The sequence below is a fragment of the Pinus tabuliformis genome, chromosome Q (genome assembly GCF_031772625.1).
Source record: "Pinus tabuliformis cultivar Carrire ecotype Pingquan chromosome Q, CPIR1, whole genome shotgun sequence".
In the NCBI taxonomy this organism is placed as follows: domain Eukaryota; kingdom Viridiplantae; phylum Streptophyta; class Pinopsida; order Pinales; family Pinaceae; genus Pinus; species Pinus tabuliformis.
Genome location: NC_142296.1, coordinates 911,139,059 through 911,147,387, shown reverse-complemented (window position 1 = coordinate 911,147,387; position 8,329 = coordinate 911,139,059).

The window sequence follows — 8,329 nt, the reverse complement described above, 5'->3', positions numbered from 1 at the left end:
ACGAAGGTCTATTTATATGAAAGTTTAAGAGGTGGCTTTTCCACTTGTGGCGTCGACTTGATGGTCTTAGGGCTAACTTGGTCAAACCCACAAATATGTATTTTCTTCATTATTTTTGATGATGAAATTTTAACTGAAGTTGTTATTTTCAATACTCCCTCTCAGCTAGGGAGGAATTTCCTGTGGCAACATAAGTCTCATCTTAGATGTACATGTCTTAACATAAGAGAAGCTCATCTCATCTCATCTCATCTTAGTTGAATAATGATGACTCAATCCATAGAAGAAGAAGAATGATCCACACTGACAATAGGGGAGATCAATTTACCACAACCAAGTCCATGGAAGTCATAAATGACCTTGGTAAAGATCACACACCCTATGTCCACTAACTAATCCTCACCCAAATTGATCCTCAGTGATCAAGTGGTAGAACACCTACATCCAACACTTAGGGGAGATCAATTTACCACAACCAAGTCCATGGTAGTTGCGCCCAACCTTGGTAAATATCACACACAACTAAGTCTCCTCACCCACTGACCGTATGGATAGCAATCCTGACAAGCTTAACCATCGTAATATGGCCCTTGGTCTATAAAGACACGAAGGTGACTTGTGGGTAGGATGCATATTGGGGCATGTACTCAGCCAAGTCCATGGCTTCAAGGAGTACCCTCACACCCAGGAGCCTCATTTCTCATCCCCTCCCCCAACCAAGTCCATGGATAGTCGAAAGATTGGGGGAAGTGCATATGCTCAATGTTCTCGATCAATAGTGTTCCCTCTCAGGGAAGGATACATTCTCATGTACTCCAAGTTTCTCTCTAAAGAATAAGAACTTTGCTTTCAGCAAAGGATGCGTGAGAATGTCTGCAACCTGCTCATTTGTTGAGATGTGTTGGAGCTTCATTGCTCCTCTCTGTACCATATCTCTGATGTAGTGGTACTTAATATCGATGTGCTTTAACGTGTCATGGAATATTGGATTCGCTGAAACTCTGATCTTGCTTTGATTGTCACAGTATATCACAGTGGTATTTGGCACATGAACAAATAGCTTTGTACAGAGCTTCAACAACCACACTACCTCACAACTAGCCATACTAGTTGCAATATACTTTGTCTCGGTTGTACTGAGAGTGAAAAATATCTACTTCTTGCTCATCCAAGAAATCATGGCAAATCCCAAGCTAAAACAACATCCTGATGTGCTCTTCTTGTTAGTAACACTCGCAGCCCAATCTGCATCTGTATATCCATGTAGTCTCAAATCATCATAAGATGCATACCTTAGTGCATAATTCATCATCCCATGTAGATATCTCAACAAATGTTTCGCAGCCACCCAACAAGCATACAAAGGTTCCACCATGAACTGGCTCGAGGTGTTAATAACAAAACATATATCTAGTATTGTGTTGACCAAAAACATCAAAGCCCCAATCCACTGTTGATACATAGAAGGATGTGCTAGATTTGGTCCCATAGCTTGATCACATAACTTCTTGAAGTTTGCCTCTGTCAGTGTGGCCATGGTTTTGTAATCCGCCATACCAAATCTCTCAAAGAGTTGGACAACACATTTCCTTGGTTGAGGAAAACCTCTCTAGGTTTCTACCACACTTCTAAGCCCAAGAAATAGTGTATCAACCTAGGATCTTTCACCTCAAATTTGGAGGAAATCTCTCTCTTACATTGGATGATCAGAGGCTAGGTTCTTGTCATGAACAAGTCATCAACATATAAAACCAAAACCAAAGGCATACCTTGGACAACCTTGAAGTAGAGGTTGGGGTCGACATTGCTTCTATTGAATCCAAGCTTCATTAGGTATCCATCAATTTGATCATACCAATCCCTTGGGGCTTGCTTCAATCCATAAAAGGCTTTTTTCAATTTGCAAACATTGGTTTCCTTGTCATGTTCCTCAAAGCCCTACGATTGCTCCAAGTACACTTCTTCCTTGAGTATGCCATGAAGAAAGGTTGTCTTCACATCTATCTGATGAAGACTCCAACCCTGATGAGAAACAAGAGCAATAATAGACCGGATGGTAGTGTATCAGACAATAGGTGCAAATATCTCATCGTAATCTTCTCTCTCTTTTTTGGATAATCCTTTAGCCACAAACTTTGCTTTGAAATTCTCAATGCTACCATCAACTGTATGTTTGATTTTTTATATCCACTTGGAAGTCACAACAAAATCCCCTTCAAGTCTCGAAACCACCTCCCATACATCATTTTTCATGATGGATTGGTATTCCTCTATCATGACATCTCTCCAAACTTCTTCTTCACGATTGCAAGGTTTATATTGTATGATGCCACTCATCAATGTAGCATATCCATGACATCTGCGAGGTTACTTTCTCTCTCTGAAGGTGCCTCTAGGGGAAGAATGTATCTCTACATCCTATAGAGTATCACGAAGCCACAAGGGTCTCTTCCTAGAGGGAGGATCACGAGGAGGAGGATCCAAAGGTACCATAGGTTCATCTGTAAGGCCAGGCTCTAACATGGATGGCTCTACATCAACATCCATAGTATCATCTCTTCTCTTAGTGTTGACAGGGACAGGAGAGTCCCTTTCTTTTCCAATGGCAACATCTTCATCAAAGGTCGCATACCAACTGAACTCAATGTTCCTCTGACTTGACACATATGTTGTGTAAGCTTTAGAATTTTCACAATAACCAACAAACGTACCTTTCTTTCCTGAAGCCTCTAGATTTCAACTCTCCTCCTTCAGTACATGAAAGTAGACAGGGCAGCCAAATATTCTAAAATTTCCAACTTTCGGTTTCACACCTGTAAATACTTATTCAGGAGTCTTGTCTCCCTAACCTTGATGAGGACTCATATTTTGGACATATATTGCGGTATTTGTTGCTTCTCCCCATAGAAACATAGGAAGTTTCTGATCATGAATCATGGCTTTGGCTGCTTCCAAGATGGTCTTGTTCTTCCTCTCAGCAACTCCATTTTGTTGAGGGTTGTATGGAACAATCACCTCCCTCTTAATCTCGACATGTCTGCAGAAGTCTTTGAAATCATTTAGGGTATTCACCTCCATCATTTGTCCTTTGGATCTTGAACTTCTTTCTAGTTTTATTTTACACAAGAGCTTTGAAGTCCCTAAACATGTTGAAAACACAATCCTTGGTCTTCAAGAAGAAGATCCAATTTTGACCAGAAAAGTCATCAAGAAATATCACATAGTATAAATATCCTCTGAGAGATATCATTGACATGGTCCCACAAAGATCAGAATGAATAAGTTGAAGAATCTCTTTAGATCTACTACTACTAGAAGGGAATGGTCGCTTGATATTCCTTCCACCAGCACATCCCTAACATACACCTTCATGATCCACTTGAATCTTGGGAATCCCGGAAACCATCTTGCTTAAGTCAGGCAAAACCTTGTAATGAAGGTGAGAAAATATTTGGTGCCAAAGCTCACACTGATTAGTGGTATCATGGACCAATGCTTGAATTGGTCGACCACACATTTTGTATAGGCCTTCGTTTCAGACACCAAGTATGAATGTTTCCCTTAAGCTAGAATTCCTTGGCCAAGCAAGGAATTTTCCACTAATAAATGGAACTCTAAACCCTTTGTCTTCCATGGTAGAAATGGAGACAAGATTATTCTTCAAACTCGACACATACAACACATCTTGTAGATGAATGGTTTGACCAGAATCCAAATAAAAAGAAACAGAGCTAGACCCCTTAATAGGATGAGTAGAATTATTCCCAAGTATAATTTTCAAATTACCCTTCCCTCTCAACCAAATTTGATAGGATTTCACAACACCCAGTGAAGTGTTTAGATGCCCCACTATCGACCAACCAACTATCAATGTTATCTGAAGATGAGTTAGAAAGAGAAGAAACAAGATAATATTCAGATTGAGTATTAGCAACATTATCAACATACCTTGCGTTCTTTGACCTCTTTTGAGGGCCTTAAGTCTCTTCGACACTTGCATGGGCACCGTGACCTCTGCCTCTCCTATTTTTGAAGTTGTTGTTGTTTCCATTGTTGTGTTGTTGAGCCTTTGAGCATTTCTTCTATCAGGACAATCTCAGGCTATCTAACCAAATTTGTCACATCTATAGCATTGGACTTTGGACAAGTCCCTTCTATTATTGTTGAATGCTGGAGCTAGCTTCTTTTACTTCCTTTTGGAAGGTCTTCCTGTCTCTTTTCCTTTCTTGGCATGGGTTGCAAAGGTTGTAGGTTCTCCTTTTTCTTGTCTCTGAATTATTCCTCTAGAAATGAGTTTGCATTCTTCTTTAGTGCAATTGCCCAAAAGCTCATAAAATTAAGGGAGATCTTTTATGCAACTAATGCTTGTAATGAATGTCTCCCAAGACATGGGGAGCCCACCAAGGGTCATATGTACAAGCTCTTTATCAAGTATGACTTCTCCAATGGAAATAAGTTGATATCTTATTTGAGAGATTCTCATGAAGTAGGTTGCTATATATTCTGACTTGGACATCTTGATGTCACGAAGTTAGCTCTTCAAGGCATTGACTTGGATGAGATTGTTGAGCTCATACATCCCAATAAATTTGTCATATATCTCCTTTGACTTCTTCAACTTAGACACATAGGTGATGAGTTGGTCTCTAAGAGAGTCAATGATGATCTTCTTAGCCTTGATTTCACCCTTCTTGTACTTGGATTTGACACTGGCATTGGAATTATTAAGAGGTTCAACTACTTGGCCCTGCACATACTCCATCACACCATTCTCTTCAAGAGTAAGATCCAATCTAGCCCTCCATGTTGCAAAGTTGGAGGCATCATTCAAGTTTTCTTCAATCTTGAAATAGGAGGAAGTCATCTTGTCCAAGAAAGCTGATCACCAATCAGTAAGAGAAGTGTCTCAAGGGGGTGTTCTAATCTCCAATGGTTAATCTTCACCTAAGCTTTGATCCCATGTTAATTTCTCACGTGTTCTATAAATACTTCTTCTTCTTAGTAAGTCAATGTTCAACTTGAGATACATAGTCCAATAGTACATCCATATACTAATCAAAGTCAACAGAGCGCTGAATTTTGTCCTATGGAAGCTCGATCAACCTCAGTCAAACAGACCTTGCAACTCTCGGTCAAAGTTAACAGTCAACCCTATGGTCAACGCTAAGAAAGCAAAGCCAAAAATTTGGTCAACACAAAGAATATTCTAGTCAAAGATTCAACCTCCAAGTACAGTAAAAAAATCTTGGTCAAATCAGAGTCAAATTCTCCCGCAATTCTCAGTCAAATGCCTCAGTCAAACCTACGGTCAACCTTAGTCAACGTGCCTAGAACAATGATCAAACATAGTCAAATATTCCTGGAATATTTGGCCTCCATCCATAGTCAAAGAGCTCAGTCAAAGCAACAAAAAATAGCCCAAGTCAACACAAGTCAAAACAGAGAAGAAAAGTTGGTCAACACAGATCTGAAATGTCTCCTTGCTCCTTCACATGTGTGGACTTACTTCTACGATTTTGATAGATGAATTGATGTGATGACAGATGTCCAAATGAGGTCCAACGAAGCTCTATTTATATGAGAGTTAGGAGGTGGCTTCTCCACTTGTGGGGCCGACTTGATGGTCTTAGGGTCAACTTGGTCAAACCCACATATGTATTTTCTTCATTATTTTTTATGATGAAGTTTGATCAAAGTTGCTATTTTCAACACAATAGAGGCTTTTTGGAGCTTTTTCCACATTTTGGTGGATGAGCACATGGTAATTTCTACTCAATTCTCTTGTATGATGAATCTAGATTCCTTGAGAATCTCATACTTATCAGGCATGGAATTTGTCTTTGATGAAAGGAAAAGGACATATTTTTTAGTAGTGGAGATTGATGCGCGAAGAACAATCGAAGAAAGGTTGAGTTGGTTAACATTAGGCCTTGGGGTTGTTGGTCCAATCTTATCAAAGCTTCCCATAACACTTTTAAGATTCCTTGATAACATTAACAGGGTATCCTTAAGAGAGATGTTGTGCAGTCTTCAAGAATATTCAGCTTTGAGGAATTATCCATCTCTTATGAAACTTTTTAATGTATGCTTCAATTTTCTTTATTATTAATTTAGAGAAAACTACTTGAATTTTTTTGGGTTGAGTGTGGAAAATGAAACATAGATTATCTTATAAAAAGGTAGGAATAAGACATTTGAGGAGCATGAAATGGAAGCCTTATTGAGAGTGAGAAAGGATCCTATTAGAAACATTTCATATTTTCTTTTGATTAATGATTTGTACATTGATAGATATTTATGGGACAATAGAGGCCTTTTAGAGCTTCTTCCATATTTTGGTGGAAGCGCACGTGATAATTTCTACTCAATTCTCATGTATGATGAATATAGATTCCTTACAAATCTCATACTTATCAAGCATGGAAGCTAACTTTGATGGACAAACTCTTCAGTAGTGGAGATTGATGCACTAAGAACAATTGAATAAAGGTTGGGTTGGTTAACACAAGGCCTTTGGATTGTTGGTCCAACCTTATCAGAGCTTCCCATACCACTTTTAAGACTCCTTGATAACATTAACAGGGTATCCTTGAGAGAGATGTTATGTAGTGTCCAAGAATATTCAACTTTGAGGAATCATCCATTTCTTATGCAACTTTTTAATGTATGCTTCAATATTCTTTATTATGTTGATGAACCGAAGAAAGTAGCTAGTAGGATGGTTTTGGTTAGTGTTAGGTTTTCTCCTCATCTTATCCCTATCTTTATTTTTAAATTGCAACCCACAAGGCTCCTAAATGTTGTGACTATGAAATAATTACTTGCATATATATCTCAAATAAAAGAATTACTTGTGTATATATCTCAAATAAGAGAATTAGAAGTTGAAGCATCAACTATGTTGATGACATTTAGTATTGCAAGTAATGCAAAGTAGGGATGGATTAACATGCATGAGATGATTTGGATATATGCAAGGGAAGAAAGGAGCCAACTATGTTGCTGGAGCTATGTTCCAAGTTTTTGGTAACCACGGGATCATCTCCATACAAATAGAGCATTTATTGGCAGCTTGTTTTCATCTATTTGGATTTGGAAAAGACCCAATTCTTGTAAAACCAAAGATAACTAAATTATTTTCCTTCATCAAAAGAGTAGTTTTTTTAAACAAAAAACAAAATTAATACCATCTTTTCTCATTTCATGAGTATGAACCTGAGGTCATTTGTCTCGATCTTAGATGCCATCATTTGAAATATTGAACTTTGTCTACCTTGAATCATCTTTTCTAAAGCTTGGATTTCCCTAGCCCGATACACCATCATTGCACCTCATTTCACCTTTCAAGTCATCATTTAAGATTTCCATTAGGACTATTTCGAATTTTTGGTTCTATATTTCAACCACATGGTTATTAATGCTACCTCCCGTGAATGGGCCATAGCATCTGTATTAGCCATTTTATTAGCCACTGCATTGGTACTTCTTAGTGCCTTATTTATAGCTTGATATGGAGGACTAACAACTATTTAATTTCTTTTATTATTGATTCCAATTTCATATATCTACTTTCTTTATTTGATTTGGGATGAGTTCATATGGTCCTCTTATGCATTCCCTTACGGCTATAGCCTCAACAAAGTTATTGGAAGTGTCCCTTATGTTCCTTGCAGAAACAAAAATGGGTTCTCCATCACAATTCCTTTCTAGGGCTCCAATCCCAACCTTGCCTAGGTTCCCCTTTAACACATCATCAAAGTTGATTTGAAATGTCAGTAAGAAGGGAAGTCCATGCTTCTCATGCCTCTATTGGATTTTTTAATTTTTTATGGGTTGTCTTTAGTTTGATGCTCCATTCCTCACATTGTGAGTCTATATTCTTTTCTTAGGGGTGAATAACAATCCTCCTTTCTACTCCTTTACCTCAATTGGTTGTTTAACGTTTATAATTATTCTCTATTTCAAGTTTCAACTGAAGATAGAAGAATGATTTTGAAAATGCATTTTACTTCTCTCAATTCAATAAAAACAAATCCTAATGCTAATTCCAAGATCAATCTTAATATTAACGTGAAGTCTAGTGATTTCCAATTACTAAATAGATTTTCCACATAAAAATTTCCCTTTGGTTTCCTCGTTAGGACTTACTAAATTTTTAAATGGTGTGCACTTAAAATGAAAAAGAGGATGACATGGTTTATTGATACTTTTGCCTCCTAATACATGACACATTTTGATGATAGTTGGTGTCCATTTTTTTGTTGATTATGCAAGGTCAAAGTGCTATTTTGTGCGGCTAACCATAGAAAGGCTCTTATATTTGATCACT